The sequence below is a fragment of the Chrysemys picta genome, chromosome 2, assembly GCF_011386835.1.
Source record: "Chrysemys picta bellii isolate R12L10 chromosome 2, ASM1138683v2, whole genome shotgun sequence".
NCBI lineage: Eukaryota > Metazoa > Chordata > Testudines > Emydidae > Chrysemys > Chrysemys picta.
Window position 1 is genome coordinate 104,277,882 of NC_088792.1, and position 19,368 is coordinate 104,297,249.

The window sequence follows — 19,368 nt, forward strand, 5'->3', positions numbered from 1 at the left end:
AAATCAGCCAATAAAGGAGAGCTTAGCTGAGGGACTATTGGGTATAGCTGCCACTTACTTTACCTATTTAAAATAAATAATAAAAATAATAATTATTAATAATAACTACATACTGATATTGCTCTCCATCCACTTTTCATATGACACGTCTCCTGAGACTGTAAGGGTCATATTCACAAAGGGACTTAGGTGCCTAACTGCCTCTTTAGGTGCCTAAATCCAACATTTAGGTGCCACTTATGGTATGTCTACATGTATGATGGTGTAGAGTACATACACTGCACTCTCCCCTAGCATGGGTATAAATAGCAGTGTAGATGGTGAGGCGTGGCTTAGGCGAGGAGAGTGCCCTACATGCCTGAACCCCCAGGGTACATACCCTACACGGTTCTCTAAACTCCCAAACAGTGCCTCCCATGTCTACATGGCTATTTTTAGCAGTGTAGTGTCCTGCTGCCTCCTTGAGCCTGGAGCCTCTTCTGACCACAGTAAAAGGCTCTGTCAGTGGGGAGATAGTGGGGAAAGGCTCCAGCAGCTTCCAGCCTTTCCCCCTCTGTCTCCCCCACTGTCATTCCTTAGAACAATGAAAGGCTCTAGCAGTGAGGCGCTGCCTTTCCCTACTGCCCCCCTGCTGCTAGGATCTTTCATTGAGGCATGTAGCTACACACCACAGTGACAAGTAAGGGCATACCCAGCCTTTCACTGTGGGGTGTAGCTATACACGTAATGCCTGCATGCTACGTGCTGCTGTAAGTGAAGAGAGAGCCTAATATTCTTAAAACCACTGCTCACCCATTGCCTAACCTTGTGGTTGCCTAAATCCTCACATGTCTGCTGGTGGGCACGCACAAAGCTAAGTCCTGACACCACGCCACAGCTAACGAGCTGCTTGGTGACCTAGTTCATGCTTAAGCCCTGATTCTCAAATTAGGAGTTTCCCTACCCATCTCACCTGTGGGGCTCAATCCAATAGGTATGCTCTGAACATGTATAACCAGCACAAAAGGGGAGAGCAGGTAGGTAGTTATGTATCCAATGCTGCCTGATGGTCTAGTGATTAAAGCACCGCCGTGGAACATGAAAACCCAAGTTCATAATCCCTGCAGTGCTTGATTTGGAGTAAGGACTTGAACTCAGGTTTTACACATCCCAGGTGAGTGTTCTAATCACCAGCATATGTGAGGAGGGTGTGTGTGTGTGTTTTTCTATACCTCTCCTATTGAAGCTGTTCTGTTTTGTATAAATAACTGAATATTTATTGATGCAGGTACTTAAACCTGACTCTTCCACATGCAGGGGAATGCCCTAAGCACTGGGCTTTAGAGTCAGTATCTCTCTCTCCCTCTCCCCCACAACCCTCCCCAGCTTTCTGACTTCTGTGGATCCATTTCATAAGGGCTTAACCCTCCCTGTGCATTACTATGGGAAGCCTGAAGACCTAGCCCAGGGTTGAGAATTCCACTTGGCCTAGGAGTTAGGCCTAAAGACCCTTTGTCAATCTGGCCCTAAGCAGTTTGGGACAAGGACCTTGTCTTTCTATGTGCTTGTACAGCACCTTGTATGATGGGACACTGATCCTGTAACTGCTCTGTGTTATTGTAATTTAAATAAGTAATAATAATAACTACTTCTACCAATAATAATTAATTTGGTGCCAGGGCATCTGCACTTCGTTAGACCAGGGTATGATTCCACTGACATGACATGTGTAACCTGACTAGTAATCTCATGATTTTTCCACAAAATTTCCAGCACAGCTTGTTCTGCTTGGGCTAAAAATGCCATTAGAACAGCCTATTTTGCAATATTTTGGCACTTCTATTTCCAGTCTGGCCAGAATCAGGAAGTGCAGAGGCAGTATAGAGACAACAAAAACAAACAGGTGGAATGGCCTGTTAGAGTAATTTACACATAACTAGGACCAGAATTAAGGAGCACTAAACAATTCACAACTTGTTGTGCAAAGCTTCGTAGGTGTTCATCCAATTGGGAAACACTTTTGCAGATTTTTATCAATCTGTTGCCCATATCACTGCTTGATTGGAGTTTCACGAGTATATATGGATTTATTATCACAACACTCCTCTGACTTCCATGCCTGGATGCACAGAGCTATTTGAATATTAAAAAAAAAATTATTTTGTGAATGAAATCATGGAGTCTGGATAGCTAACAGTTGTAGGCTGATCTAAGTGTTATTCACGAATAACCAGCCCAGAAATGTAATAAGTATTATAACAAATAAATAGCCATCCAAAAATATGGACTAGACGTGTGTTAATAATTATTTTCTATGTTTCGCTCACTATTAATTTTTATGTGTTTTGTTCAGCCATATATCTAGCTGGTGGGTCTTGTCCACCTGCTCAGGGTCTAACTGATCACCATATTTGGGGTGGGGAGGAATTTTCCCCAGCTCAGATTGGTGGAGTCCCTGTTTTCTTTTGGATTTTTTTGTTTTTTGCCTTCCTCTGCAGTACAGGCCATAAGTCACTTACTAGTTTGAACTAGAGTAAATGGTGGATTTTCTGTAACTTGAAGTTTTAAAATCAAGTTTTGAGGACTTCAATAACTCAGCCAGAGATTATGGGCCTATTACAGGAGTGGGTAGGTATGGTTTTGTGGCCTGCAATGTGCAGGAAATCAGACTAGATGACCATGATGGTCTCTTCTGGCCTTAAAGTCTATTAGCCGATGAGTCTCCTGCTTAAAAAGTTTTAATTATTCAAGCAGGGAGTAGTCACATACCCTAAATACTGAGTAGTCAATAGTGCAAAAGGAAGAGCTGGCAAACAACCTGTAGTTTGAAAATAGTTTGTCTAAATATTCAGCAAATAAGATATACATTTGCAGAAATTAGGATAAGTTTTTGAATGCTTTTCCTATGGAAAAATGTGCTGAATTTGCAATGAATCCTATTCACAATCTGTGTTCAGCTTTATAGAAGTCCAGCCCAAGCTCCATTGAATCTAAAGACTCCCATGGCCTTCACTGGCATTTGACTAGGACCTAGATGCGAAGCACTTTTTGAGGAAGTACTATAGTATGAAAAATGTGATACAAATTTGATTGTATTACACCGCGTGTTTAGCAATTATTCAATACCCTTTAACCCAGCAGGGAGGATCTTTGGGTAGAATTTTATTGAATATTGATTTATGGTTTTCATTGCATTTACATATTTCATTATGGTGCACATTTCCAAGCATCTGGCATGCTGCACAAAAAAAAAGGTAATTAATCAACTGAATTTCAATTCAGCCTAGAAAAACCAAGCAAAAGGAATTTTTTAGCTAGTCTAGTAATCAAAAACGGAGCAAAAATAAATAATCCAAGATGGAAGAGATGAGTCCAACAATGTTAAAAATGGACACACCCAAGAGGAAGAGCTTTGCACAAGGCTGTGAAATCAGTCTCAGAGGAACTGGCAGACACACTGTGGGAGAGAATTCCATAGACAGGGTCCCTGAATCAAAAGGGGACCTTAGCTGGTTCATTCAGTCTGTCACTGATTGGTTGTGGCTCTGATATTTCAAAGAGCCAATGACATTTCTCCTTGACAGATGTCAGTGCCAAATCATAAGGACTTAACTACACACAGCAGAACCTCTTGAAAATTGTTAAAATTTTCTCGTGGGGAGATGGAACTTCACAGGAGAGCTCTTAAAGGGAAAGGTGCAAATTATTTGCCCTTATTTTGCATTACGAGGAGGAGCTCATGAACAATAGACATCCGTCCAGTCTGTTTTCCAAAAACAAATATCCTGCTAGTGGGAGAAACCGAGCTATGAACATGAAAAGAAATTAACAGTTAATACCCATTGATTAGATTTTGTAACAAAACACTCTTTTCCTTATTATCTTTATCTTACCAGATTCCTAAACTGTTTTTCGTAAAGTTATCATAATGCAGTTGCATCAGAAGCTGAATATAGACACTGAGTTTTTCAAAGAATGTATTCACAGGGTAGAAAGATGAGGCTCTAAACTGGCTTCTCAGAAAAAATGGACCCCCTCAGGGCAACCACTCTGTGCAGACTAAGGCATCCCTTTGGTTCAGATAGCGAAACATTTACTAACAGATCAGAGAACAAGTTACATGATAAAGGCATTTACCAGATCACATGCAGAGTTTTATTTTAAAACTTAAATTTAGTAAATTCTTGCTGTAGTGCATTTAGTATTCAGGAAAGGTAAGTTTGACAGTTCAGAGGAGCCGAGACATTGAATGCAACAGAAAGACCATGTAGCACACAGCCTGACAGCTGGGAGAAGGAGGCTAGGGAAAAGGCTGGGAGCGAACCAAAGAAGTGGGCTGGGACTGCTACTAGGGGGCCAACAGCAGGGAATGGGAGGCATAAGGCATCTACAACTCTGGATGACAGGAGGGCAACACTGAGTGGCTTCCCACTAAGACCACCGATAACAGAAATGAACTCTGGGCACTGGGATTGGAGAATCAGCCCCTAATTGCCCTGACTAGAAGAGGTGCATGAGGTACAGCCCCTGAAGAGCAACATGGGGCATACTTTTCCATGTGCCCCTCTAATGAACTGCCCTGATGCGGCTGAGTTAGGAACTATTATGTAACAATTCACTCTTGTATATGGGTGGTGGAATGGAGGGGCTGTATGCTGTTTCCACCTACCAATCCCAGTAAAGAATCTATTGTTGCTTATTTAAAGTGCGGTGTGTGTTTAATAGGAACTCGTCATAGTTTTATAGATTTTAAAGCCCAAAAGGACCACTATGATCATCTAGTTTGACCATCCATATAACAGCTCTCAATGGCACCATCGCTCTTTATGCGCCAATGAGTTCTCTGATGACTGCTGAATCCGATGCATAACTGACAGTCCCATCCACAGTTAGGACACACCCATGCACTAGCAATGCTTTGTTTCTGAGCAGCACATTCTTTCCTCCTCTGATGCCTTTGAGCTAGAGCATATCTATTACTAATGGAACATTTCTAGGAAGAACTGGAGGAGGCAGTGCAGAAAAGATCCACCTATACAATCATCCAAGGGGACTTCAATGCAATGGTGGGTGGAAAGGAGAATGAGAATGAAAAGTATGTGGGAAAATTCAGTAAAGGTCTAAGAAATGATCACAGAGCATGTCTGATTGCATTTGCAGAGGCAAACCATCTCCATATAATGAATATGATATTTCAAAAAGAACAACATCAGCAGTGGACATGGAAAAGCCTGGATGGAATCACACTGAATCAGACTGATTATGTATTGACACATGCCAGAAGAATCTTCAGCAATGTAGTGACAATAGGAGAATGAATAATTTTCACAGGCTCAGACCATTGTATGTTACGCTCAAAACTATGCATTGACAATGTCTACAAAGACCGAGTCAAGAGGTGCCAGAAACCGAAGCAAAAATGGCACTTTAATGAAGAGGCATTTGAACAGGAAGTGAGTGAAATGGACCTTGAGTATAAGGTCAAGCAGGATATCGATGAGAACTATGAAGAGTTTATCTCGCAGATAATCTCAGGAGCAAAGAAGGCAAAGGCATTGAAAATTCTGGGACGCAAGCAGAGGATCAGCAAGGAAACTGTGAATCTGATGGCGAGGAGGGCGCACATGAAATTAGAAGGAAGAATGGGTGAAGAATACAGGACACTGTGCAAAGAAATTCATGTGAAGAGCAAAGAAGACTACAAAGACTTTAGAAAGAAGAAACTGAGAGAGGCAGCCGAAAAGAACAAGAGTCTGAAGAAGGTAGAAAGAGATGTTAGGCTGAAACAGATTATCCTGGCAGCGCTGAATGATGAAAATGGTGAAAGGATTTTGGAAAGGAGCAAGATGAATGAAATATGTACAAAATTCTACAATGATCTCTACTGCTCACATGTCAATGTGTAGCATACACCATTGTGCCATACCTGTCAAGGCAGCAGTTTATAGAAGAAGTTCCAGATGTTATGTGGGAAGAAATCAAATACGGAGTTCGTAACATAAAGAGAAGGAAGAGCCCAGGAGTGGATGATATTTGGCCAGAATATCTCAAAACAGGGGAAGATACTCTCTTCAAAGCATTGGCGCAATGGTTCACCATCTACATTAATAGCAAGGGTGTTCCAGATGAATGGAAGAAATTGAAAACAATAATATTGATGAAGAAAGGCAATCCAGAAGAACTGAGCAACTACCATCTGATTACACTCCTTTCACAAGTGCATAAGGTCTTCACCTGTGTCATACTCAATCAGATTAAGAAGGATCTTGAAATGCACAAAAACAGAGAATAAGCTGGTTTCTGCTCAGGGTATTCGACAATTGATCACATCCACTCAGTTCGGCAGCTCATTGAAAAATACAAGGAATACAAAGTACTATTGGGTATTGCATTTGATGACTACAAAAAGGCATTTGACTCAGTGGAGATTAACACTGTACTCAGTGCGCTCAATGAAATCAGAATCGACCCGAGGTACATCGACCTGCTGTAAGAAATTAACTGCAATTGCTCGACAGAGAAAACATTCAATGCCCCCTGCATTATTACTATAAGTAGAGGAGTCAGACAAGGTGACACAATTTCTCTGAAGCTGTTTGCAGCAGTACTGGAGTTGCTGGTCAAGAAATTGAACTGGGAAGAAGGAATCAGAATTGATGGAGAACAGCTAACACATCTTCTCTTTGCTGATGACTGAGTAATATTGGCAAAAGACACAGAAGAATTGGAGAACAAATTGCAGCAACTGCAAATACTTTCGCATAGTATTGGGTTGGAAGTGAACACGTCGAAGACTAAGTGGATGCAGAATGAGCATTGTGCAGAAGGAATCATCACTATAAATGGAAAAGTAATCAAGGAGGTTGACATATGTTTGCCTGGTCAGCAGCTGAACAGAGACAACTCATTCGAAGGGGACTGCAGTAGGAGGAGAAAGGCAGGGTGGGCAAGTTTAAACAAAATAAAAACGTCTCTAACGGATGATGAACTACCCATGAAGAAAGGGAAAGAACTGTTTAACTCCACTGTTCTGCCAGTAATGATATATAGAGTGGAAAGCTGGTCAACAATGAAAGTGGAGGAAGAAAAATTTGCTGTCAACCAGAAAGCAATGGAAAGGCAAATATGTAAGATATCACTCTGTGATCATATACCGAATGAGGAGATCAGAAGGCATACAGAGGTGACCGATGTAGTGCAGGCGATGTACGACGCAAAGCGGAGATGGACGGGTCATGTAGTCCGCAGGTAAGATAATGGGTGGACAACCCGCATCAGTGACTGGATCCCCGGAAACCACAAGTGACCGCTGGGCAGAACAAATATGCACTGGACCGATCCCATGACAAAACCGTTTGGCCAGAAATGGAAAGAATGTGCTCTCAACAAAACAGAATGGCGTGGCACCGACTTGCGTTCTTGGCGGGACAGACGAAGACAAGCGAGAAAGGTGATATCTATTACTATTAGAAAGACATCCAGTCTTGACTTAAAGTCTTCAAGTGATAGATAATCCACCACATCCATTGTAATTTGTCACAATGGTCAGTTACCATCACTTTTATTGCTTCTTATGTTGGGTTTGAATTTGTCTAGCTTCAGCTTCCAGCCTTTGAACATTGTTATGCCTTTTTCTGTTAGATTAAACAGCCCCTTACTACCAGAAATCTTTTCCCATACAGGTATTTGGAGACTGTAACCATCAATGCCTATAGCGCCTAGTGCTTGCAGCTCCTGCAATATTTGCTTTCAAGATCATGGCACATAGAACAATATTTCAAAGGGACTGGTGCATCCCCTCACTCAGAGTGATACCATGTAGAGTTTAATTGAGGGTGCACTGAGTTTCAGTCAGTGGGAGTTAGCTGTTAAAATGCAGGGGTTATACCATTGCATGAATTTTCCAACCTGGAACCCTTAGCAGCAGTAGTAGTAATTTAAAATTGGAAATAAGGATAAGTGCTTTGTAATGTATGTCCTACTCTTTCTCACTGCCTGTTGGACCCTGATACATTTTATTCAATGCTCATTTATTTTTTTCCCTATTTTGCAGTAGCTTTCTCATGCGTGGCTCTGCACAATATGTATTTTGTGGTTATATAGCTAATGTTAGTTATGTTTAACACATTGGATTTCATCACCCTAGGATTACAGATTTAATGTTATAACAGAGAATTTTTCTAGACATACGATGTAAAACTCTTGTTGCACACATTTATAGCAGAGATAAGACCAAGCACTGACATTTAAATTTGGATCCAGATTAAAAACTTCTCCAAAGTTTGAAGGTCTACAGATCCAGGTTTTGGGTCACTGCCCTCTTCAATTTATATGAATGAATAAGAAAGAAATAACTGATAACCATCACAACCCCATCACATTCTTCTGCTATGAAGTACATACCTTCTGACATGAATATTTTAGGTAGTGTGAAGTATACAGAAAAGAACTCAGTGCATTCAAAAATGTACCCAAGTTATTCAGTTTGTTCCCAGGGTATATACAGCCGCTCAAGAATCTCTTTATTCATAAGTAAAATAATAACTGTCTTTGCATAAGGGAAAAGTACAGTAGCTTTTAAGTTTGGTTAGAGGGTTTTTTTAGTTCTTTTTTAACCCAAGCTAAATGAGGAATTCTCATTTTATTTTACCCCCCTGAGCATAGTTTCCTTAACATAAGGAGAGTTTTGATTAGTTTGTTAGAATTCAGCAGATATTCTAGAATGTTTTATGACATGAGTATTATGGAATGAGATCTCTGATAGACCTACACACCTTTCAGTTGTGGAGATTTCTAGTATGACTATCGAGGTTCAGACCCAGTTGAGCTGCATGACCATGCATGGTTTTGGTTCACAGAGTTTGTGTGAATGCCATCTAAATGTTTATGGACATGCGTTTACATCTCCTGCATTTCATTTTAAAATTCTCAAAACACATTTTTCCTACTACACCTCTACCTCGATATAACACTGTCCTCAGGAGCCAAAAAATCTTACCGTGTTATAGGTGAAACTGCGTTATATCGAACTTGCTTTGATCCACTGGAGTGCGCAGCCCCCTCCTTCCGCCCCCGGAGCACTGCTTTACTGCGTTATATCCGAATTCGTGTTATATCGGGTCGCATTATATCGGGGTAGAGGTGTAGTTGATTAAAACATTGTTTGCAAAGTTGAAACATCTTAGATATTACACATTTCATGGATCCTAATGTCTGTCAGCATATGAAAATCGTGGCCTAATGGAACAATTCAGGTGAAAGCTCCTGCCGCTTCGGATCCTAAGGGAAATTGCTAAAAATGGAGCAAATGCTTGAAAATAAACCCAGCAATTATTTAAAAATACTTTGCTCATTTTCAGTGATCTATCATCCTTTAATAGTAGCAGCAGCATGCCATACAGATATAAGGACTTTTCTAAATTTCAGCTTGCTTGCTGGCAGAACTTTGCTGTCGAGCTGCTTTCAGTAGTGAGCACTCGGTCTAGTAGTGTGTTCATGATTAGGCCCTAAATCTTAAACATTTAGGCCTAGTGCTGATTTTCCTGTTGAGGTACATGTCTTTTTTGTCAAGTTGGTACTGATGAGAACATGATCAAACTTTGGGAAGGTTTGAGTCTATTGCCCTCCCTCCCTCTTTCATAACACACACATGAAGGGCAGACTGGGGTCATTCAGCAACTAGTGTGCCTAAATATATATATTAAAAAATTAGAATTCAGGATGATTGAACATAGGTAGTTTTGCCAAACTACAACAGAGCAATATTCTAAAATAAACACAACATTGTTTTGGTTTGGTTCATACTATAAAAGAGCATGTGGAGTTTTCAGTGGGATCAGGGAGGGTACACGCAGCAGGCAAACTAGTCTGACTGGAAGACTTGTGCCTGCTTCTGCTCTGAACATTAGATGCTTTTTAATGTCAGCAAAGCTATTGGGTGGTATGATGTAACGTTTAAATCTGGGACCAAGATGGGTTAGTAGAGAAAAAGCGGATATGTCAAGATGAAAGTGGCAAAACTGTTTATTCAGGTGATCTCTGAAACATTTGGACTTGCACTGTAAAGTTAGAACTGACAGATGGACTCAGTTGGGGAGGAGGGAGTGAGCATATCTGATGTTTCAGTGTCAATTACTTCCAGCTTGATGCCATGAGCTTGGTTTCCACACCTATTCCCTCTTGGCATCTCCTAGAATTGTGAGTGCTCATAGTAGGTGTTGCCTAACAATTGAAAAACAATGCACAGTCAAAAACATCCAATAGGACAGACAATACCATCCTTTCTAGTTTCTCTTTTCCCATGTTTCAAAGCAAGGTATAACATAGAATCTTTACACACAGAATTTATCCTACGCATATTAGTTTCTGGATCCCAGCTTCTCTGGAGGTTGGCAGATCTTCCTGGAATTTGGATTTGGGCCATCTCTAATTCACAAGGAAACCCACTGTCATATTTGAAATTCTTATTTAGTATTTATTTCTGACAACCCCATGCCCTTATCAACCCAAGAATTACCAACGTCTATGGTAGGGTTACCATATTTCAACAATCAAAAAAGAGGACGGGAGGAGCCCCGCCCTAGCCCCGCCCCCGTCCTGCCCTAGCCCCGCCCCTTCCACTCCCTCCCACTTCCTGCCCCCTCATAACCCCCAACCCTCCCCCGCACTCCTTGTCCCCTGACTGCCCCCTCCTGGGACCCCTGCCCCTAACTGCCCCCCAGGACTCCACCCCCTACCTAAGCCTCCCTGCTCCTTGTCCCCTGACTGCCCCCTCCTGAGACCTTCCTCACATCCTAACTGGCCCCCTAGGACCCTACCCCCTACCTGTCCCCTGACTGCCCCAACCCTTATCCACACCCCCACCCCCTGACAGCCCCCCCCCAGAACTCCTGACCCATCTAAACCCCTCTGCTCCCTGTCCCCTGACTGCCCCCTCCTGGGACCCCTGCTCCTAACTGCCCTCCAGAACCCCACCCCCTACCTAAGCCTCCCTGTGCCTTGTCCCCTAACTGCCCCCTCCTGAGACCCACCCACCTGTACTCTGACTGCCCAAAACCTTACACCCCCAACCCCCAGACAGCCCCCCCTGAACTCCTGACCCATCCAACCCTCCCCCTGCTCCCTGTCTCTTGACTACCCCCCTCCAGAACCTCCCTGCCACTTCTCTGACCCCCTGGCTCCCTTACTGTGCTGCAGAGCAGTGCGCTCGGCAGCGGAGGAGGGGAGCAGGCTCGGAGCTCCAGACTGCTGGAGGCCCGAGGCGAACGGCCGGCCGGCGATCTGCGAATACAGGGAGTGGGGGGAGGGAGGGAGAGAGAGGAGGGGAGTGGTCTCAAGTTGCAGGGGAGAGGAGGGGGAAGTGGAGGAAGGGCTCTGGCTGCCGGAGCCCCGTGCGAGTGGCACGATCCGGCCGGCTGCCCTGTAAGCCGCGCGCGCTCTGCATGGGGGGGGAAATCCGGACATTTACAAATTCCCCCCGGACGCTATTTTTAACTCAAAAAAGCCGGACATGTCCGGCAGAATCGGGACGAATGGTAACCCTAGTCTATGGAGAAGAATGTCTTACACAGTATTCACACTAGGATCCCTGAGGATTTTTGAGAAAATAAGCTGTGCCTATTGCTTGTGGAAAGGCTGGAAATGGGGAATAGAACAGAGTTTGTATACACTGGATAGTAATGTGCATTAGTTTGAAGACTTGCTTTGCATAGAGATGTTGGGAAAAGTTCTTGCATTTGAGGGTGGCTATATGGTGCGTTGGGATAAAAATCTATCAGTGAAAGTTATACTGAATCCATCACTGGGAAAGGCTTATACTTGGGAGGCCTACATTTTTGCTGATAGTGGAATTGCCACTGCTGCTGAATTACATTAATATAGTGTCTGTGTAGCATACTTTACAAACTGTTAGCAAACTATACCATAATATGATCGTAAAGATCATATAAAGGATCACATTAGCCATGACTAAAGTGCATCTACCTCTGAGATGAAATGTGTCGAATATTTACCAGGTCACAGAAACAATAAAGTACAGCACAGGCCAGAGAGTGAAGAATGTCTTATCCAAATGAAATTGCCAGGAGAATTAAAGCAAGGAAAAATGTACTGCAGTAGTATTTAGCCAGCATATCTGATTCCTCATGCCTTCTCAAATCTTGCCTTCGGCTACAGCTGAAAATTATATTGCTGTCCTCATTCTTGGCCTTCGTCCTATCCCTTCCTAACAATAGACTGGCACTTGGTTTTCAAGGCTTGAATCAAGCAATGTAGTGACTGACTAATTGGTTTCCAGCTCATTTATGAATAAAAAGTTTGAGACTTATTTTGTTAAAAATCAAACAGATTAATAATCTGTAATAGGAATTTGTGTAGTAAAACATGTCTTAATTCATTGATAAAGGGACATATTCTGCCACTCTTACGCTTATTGATGTCAGTGGGACTACTCATAGTGTAAGGTAATACTTGCTGTGACCGGGGATTGCAGAATCTGGCCCAAGGAGACATATTGTTTTTCTTCCATTAAAAGGAAACACATTTATAAACCTTAATGAAATCCCTTCAGAGAGCACACATTGCACAATAGCAGAACTAAATTTTGTTTTTATGTTAAACTAGGATGGACATCCAGAAAACAGATTTCCTTAGATCCATCACTTAGGAACCAATCTGAAGCCTATTGGAATGAATGGAAATACTAACATTGACTTCAGTGGGCTTTAGACTGGAGCCTTAGTGGATTTGTCTACCCTGAGTTTTAAAACCTGCAGCAGTGAGTTTCAGAGCCCAGTGTAGAGGTTGTGGCTTGGGCTGGTGCTTGGGGCTATAAAGTCCACCCGTGGCCTCAGGCTTCAAAGCCTGAGCTCCCGTTGAAGCCCGAACATCGACAGCTGTTTTTGGTGACATAACCCCAATGGTGCGAGTCTGAGTCTGCAGATCCGAGGCTCTGAGACTAGCTGCCCTGGGTTTTAAACCCCGGTGCAGGGATTCTAAGGGTGCTGGGGATGTGGCAGCACTCTCTGGCTTGAAGTGTTTTCCATTATACACAGTTTTGTTCAATGGCTTTCAGCACCCCCACTATAAAAATTGTTCCGACGCCACTGCCCCAGTGTAGACATATGTCCGTGGTAGGGTGCCCCCTTTAGGCTACATGGGGAGAACACGCACATGAGTCCCATTTTTTCCACACACACCCCACCTCAGGTGGGTGCTGTGGGGTGTCCGTTTAGCGTGCTTGTGCTCACCTTCCGGCCAGGGCCTCTCTACTATCTCATCCCTTCTTCATGTCCCCAATGCTGCTACCAAACAACCCTGGTCAGCAAAAAGGGCTAAACAGAAGAAATGTAAAGAAAAACCTGCAAGCAGTTCCCTCCCGGATATGGGCCTCTCTGACTTCAGAGGGGTCCTGGGATTATCAATGACCACTTCGGAGTTCACTGGACACCAGTGCAAGCCTCAGTTCCTTTCCCATTTTACTTGGGGTTTCTGTGAGGGTAGAGCTCAGAAACTTGCCAGAACTCTCTACAGGGCTGGAGATGCTCAACAGTGTGTTCCCTTCCTAGGGGATGTCTCCAACTGAGTGAGTTCCCCCCCCCTTTTCAACTCCTCTTCCAGTCCTGGCATGATCTTCGGGTACAGTGGGATTGGGCGACTCCAACCCAAACCAACTCCTTAACTGGTTCCATGAGAGTGTGTGGTTTCTATACCCTGTCACAACATACCCATAGATTCTGATCTGTATACCAGTGTAAATATAGAGTAACTCTGTTTAAGTTAATGAAATAACCTTGGATTTATGGTTGTAAAATGTGGAGTGCCCTTAATGAGAGTGGGTGCGCATCATCACAAAGAACTGAGCCTTCATGCCAATGCAATTGAGAGCAAAGTTTGGTCTGTTATCTTTTGCATATCAGTGTGTGCAGAATTGAGTACACCAAGGCTCAGAAGTATTTTCTGTAGCTGCAGGATATTATCCTGTAAAATGGAATTACTCAATCTATTTTAGGCTGCAAGTTAACAGAAAAGAAGGACTGATTTACTGAGCCCTAGTGAAGAACAGGTGTTTGTGTTAAACTACCCTATGCTGTTGCGAAAGAGCCAGGGGGTGGGGTAGGGGAATAGCATCATAGGCTAAGTCTGCACCACTGGTGAACATGCCTTATTTGGGACTGTCAACAAAGTTGCCAGGACATTAATCCAGAGCAAATGTTTATGTTTTGACTGAACAAAGTATATGATATTAAATGGCATAATAGTACAGTATCTATCTTGCCTTGCCTTTCCTGTCCCAACAAAGCAGTTGGAATGATTAAGTTTTACCCTTACAAAGGAAGAAATGCATGCCAGTTTTCTCCAGTTATATTTTTCATACTGAAGCAAGGACTTTGACTTATTTCAAGGATGATCCCATATGGGTTCACTCATTGGCACTGGAAATTTGGAGAATCTAGGTGTCTTCTTGGCATTGATTAGGCTATAAAGATACCTGAGTAGTCTAAAAACCCAGCTTGCCCTTCATATCAAGTTTAGATGACTACTTTTCAACCATTGTAGCAAGGATTATAAACCGTTCTTCCAATTACCACTGCAGGTCACTTCTATCATTAGAGGAAACCAGAACACATTTGGTTCTGCCCAGTATTGCTTGAAAAGTTCATCCTGTATAAAGTCTGAAATAAAAAGAATGAGGAGTCCTTGTGGCATTTTAGAGACTAACAAATGTATTTGAGCATAAGCTTTTGTGGGCTAAAACCCACTTCATCAGATGCATGCAGTGGAAAATACAGTAGGAAGATATATGTACAGAGAACATTGTGACAAAGTTCCTCCTCTATCTTGGTGGGTCCTGCGCTTATTGGCAGATTTTCTTGCCTCAGAGATTCACCATGTGGGTTGGGGAACAGCCCAGAGGCTTTCCTCTCTGGAAGAACCCAAAGTCCAGGTCAATTGGGAGGTTTGGGGGGAACCTGGGCCTGCCCTCTACTCCAGGTTCCAGCCCAGGGCCCTGTGGACTGCAGCTGTCTATAGTGCCTCCTGTAACAGCTGCATGACAACTACAACTCCCTGGGCTACTTCCCCATGGCCTCCTCCAAACACCTTCCTTATTCTCACCACAGGACCTTCCTCCTGGTGTCTGATAATGCTTGTGCTCCTCAGTCCTCCAGCAGCACACTCTCAGCCCTTGCACCTCTTGCTCCCAACTCCTCACACTCCCACCACAAACTGGGGTGAGCTCCTTTTTAAAACCCAGGTGCCCTGATTAGCCTGCTTTAATTGATTCTAGCAGCTTCTTCTTAATTGGCTCCAGGTGTCCTAATTAGCCTGCCTGCCTTAACTGGTTCTAGCAGGTTCCTGATTACTCTAGTGCAGCCCCTGCTTTGGTCACTCAGGGAACAGAAAACTATTCATCCAGTGACCAGTATCTTTGCCCTCTACCAGACTCTTGTACCCCACTGGTCTGGGTCTGTCACAACATGAAAAAATGGGTGTTGCCATATCTCATTATAGTTGGTATGGCAACACCCATTTTTTCATGTTCTCTGTGTATATATATCTGCCTATTGTATTTTCCACTGCATACATCTGATGAAGTGGGTTTTAGCCCACAAAAGCTTATGCCCAAATAAATTTGTTAGTCTCTAAGGTGCCACAATTACTCCTGTTTTTTTGCGGCTACAGACTAACACAGCTACCACTCTAAAGTCTGAAATGTATTTCAGCTTGAATGGGCAGAATCTGATTGGATTTTATGGAGGCATGCAGGGCCAGGATGAGGTTTGCAAGAAACTTCACTCCATTTGCAGGCTGCATGAGGGCCAATCAAAATAGCAATCCCAGTAAGCAATGACTGCCTCACCTTTGCACTCTCTGAGGAGCAAATCACTTGGAAATTGGCAAAGAGATGACTGAACTAACCTTTAATGTCAAGGAGCAACCTGTGACATTCTAATTGATGCCATGTAGCAAGCGCATGCCATGTACACTGCGCAGCCACAGGAGAGATTGCCTCCTGAGAAACCATCTCTCCAAGTGCTTCTCCCAAGAGCAAGGCAGCTCCCCGCTGCCCCTTACACAAGGCTCTATGCAAATTGCACAATCCTGCCTGCAGAGTTTAACTACAGTTGGTATTTCTAAGCTTCCTGTCAGAGGCAGCCATCTTGCTGAAAGTGTGCCCATTGTGAGGCTGACAACATGAAAGACCAGCATAAATGACTGTGAAACCAGTTTGCATCCTGTTTTGCTTTTTTACCAACCAGCAGACGAATATTTAATATTTAAATACGAAACACTTTGTTTAATCATTGAATTTTAGAGACCGATATTAGCTTCAAACACATCCAGAATTTGCAATGCTCTACAGATCTAGGAAGACATCTTATGCTTTCTCCTCTGTAGTATATTCAACTGAATGTATAGCACATGGTTTTTGTTCCATATGCTGAGCTTTTCAGCAGGGCCTGCCTTCATGCTTCAGCACCTACATTTGAATCAGATAATTGGGGGCATGGGATAGGGAGAGTAGACATCCCCTGATAAATGTCATTGAAAATACCTGCCATTTTGCACAATCTAGTAAATTCCAAAGGTATGACATATAATACAGACACTTCTGAAGATATCTAAATCTGTATTATTAATTTCCATATTGTTATTCCATAACAGTTCCCCCTCCCACACAAACACAAAATGGAAAGAAAAACAAACAAACCAAAAAACCAGACTCCCGGATCAGTACTGGCCAGATTCTGATACCCTTACTCATGGTGAACAACAGCACAAGTAATCATACTGAAAGTGAATAGGACAAATTGCGAACAGTTACTCAGAACTGTCCTGCTGTAAGAGCTCCACACTATAGCCCATTAGGACCACTCATGCACTAAGGTGCTACTGAACATAAACAAAGTTAGCCAATCCACTAACAGAATATTATGTAACATAAGTGTATCACAGGTGAAAGTCGTCTGCTCCAGGTGGGGATACATAGAGCTAGGTTGTGCCTCGCCTTCTGCATGTCTGCAGTTTTGGGGGAGTGCACAAAGAACCAATCTATCTTTGGTTCTTAAATGGCCTTCATCACCATCATATCTGAACATCTCAAAGTCTCCCCACATCCCTGTGAGGTAAGGGAGTAGTTTTATCTCCGTTCTACAGATGGTAAACAGAGGCACAGAGAGATTAGGACCCAGATCCTCAAAGGTATTTTGGCACCTAAGTCCCATTATTTTTAATTGAAATCAATGGGAATTAGGTGCCGAAGGGCATGTCTACACTACAATATAAGGTCAATTTTATAGAAGTCGATCTTTCGTAACCAATTTTATACAAAAAGAAGAACAGGAGGACTTGTGGCACCTTAGAGACTAACAAATTTATTAGAGCATAAGCTTTCGTGGACTACAGCCCACTTCTTCGGATGCATCCGAAGAAGTGGGCTGTAGTCCACGAAAGCTTATGCTCTAATAAATTTGTTAGTCTCTAAGGTGCCACAAGTCCTCCTGTTCTTCTTTTTGCGGATACAGACTAACACGGCTGCTACTCTGAAACTTTTCAATTTTATACAGTTGATCATGTGTGTCCCCACTAAGCACATTAGATCAGTGGAGTGCATCCTCAATACCAAGTCTAGCATCGACTCACGGAATGGTGCACTGTGGGTACCTATCCCACAGTCCCCGCTGCCCATTGGAATTTTGGGTTAAGCTCCCAATGCTTGATGGTGCAAAAACATTGTCGCGGGTGGTTTTGGGTACATGTCATTAGTCTCCTCCCTCCCTCCTTGAAAGCAATGGCAAACAATCATTTCGCACCTTTTTGTCTGGGCTATCCGTGCAGATGCCATAGCACAGCAAGCATGGAGCCCGCTCAGCTGCACACTGCTGTTGTGAGCATTGTAAACGCCTTGCACGTTATCTTGCAGTATGTATAGAGCCTAGCTAGGAGCTGCCAGCATGAGGACGATTGTGAGGAGGACATGGACACAGACGTTCCTGAAAGCACGGGCTGTAGCAATTGGGACATCATGGCAGCATTGGGGCTGGTTGATACAGAGGAACATCTATTCTGGTCCCAGCAAACAAGCACAGACTGGTGGGACCGCATAGGGTTGCAGATATGGGATGATTCACAGTGGCTGCGAAACTTTCGAATGCGTAAGGCCACTTTCCTGGTACTCTGTGAGTTACTTTTCCCTGCCCTGAAGCGCAGGAATACCAAGATGAGACCTGCCCTGACAGTTGAGAAGCGAGTGGCAATAGCCCTGTGGAAGTTTGCAATGCCTGACTGCTACCGGTCAGTCAGTAATCAATTCGGAGTGGGCAAATCTACTGTGGGGGCTGCTGTGATCCAAGTAGTTAGGGCAATCAATACCCTTCTGCTAAGAAGGGTAGTGACTCTGGGAAATGTGCAGGTCATAGTGGATGGTTTTGCTGCAATGGGGTACCCTATCTGTGGTGGGGCGATAGACGGAATGCATATCCCTATCTTGGCACCGGACCACCTTGCCAAAGAGTACATAAACCACAAGAGGTACTTCTCAATGGTGTTGCAAGCACTGGTGGATCACAAGGGCCGTTTCACCAACATCAATGTGGGATGGGAAAGGTGCACGACGCTCGCATCTTTCGGAACTCTGGGCTGTTCGGAAAGCTGCAAGAAGGAACTTTCTTCCCAGACCAGAAAATTACCGTTGGGGATGTTGAAATGCCAATAGTTATCCTTGGGGACCCAGCCTATCCCTTGCTCCCATGGCTCATGAAGCCATACACAGGCGGCCTGGACAGCAGTAAGGAGCAGTTCAACTATAGGTTGAACAAGTGCAAAAGGGAGGTAGAATGTGCTTTTTGGTGCAGTTTGCTGAGTAGGTTAGACCTCAGCGAAAGCAATATTCCCATTGTTATTGCTGCTTGCTGTGTGCTCCATAATATCTAGAAAAGTAAGGGGGAGATGTTTATGGCAGGGTGGGAGGTTGAGGTAGATTGCCTAGCAGCCAATTTTGACCAGCCAGACACCAGGGCAATTAGAAGAGCACACCGAGGTGTGCTGTGCATCAGAGAGGCTTTGAAAAACAGTTTATTGACTGACCAGGCTCCAGTGTGACAGTTGTGTGTGTTTGTCCTTGATGCAAACCCACCCCCTTTGGTGAATGTACTTCCCTGTAAGCCAATCCACCTTCCCCCTTCGACCACAGCTGGCACAGGAAATAAAGTCCCTATTGTTCTGAATCCATTCATTCTTTATTAAAAAATATTTGAGATCACTGACAACGCTGACTAGTAACTGGAAGCCCAGGTGTACAAAGGGTTTGATAATGGGCGGGGTTGGGGTGGAGGGAAGGATAAGATCACATTGCTTATTGTAGCCACACCACAAATCAAAGCTGTTTGA

The 19,368-nt window shown here is 43.5% G+C and overlaps 1 pseudogene; it reads left to right on the forward strand.

Moving 5' to 3' along the window:
* Positions 1 to 5,324: 5,324 nt before the first annotated feature.
* On the forward strand, positions 5,325 to 7,285 carry LOC112058735 (uncharacterized; annotated as a pseudogene).
* Positions 7,286 to 19,368: the final 12,083 nt, after the last annotated feature.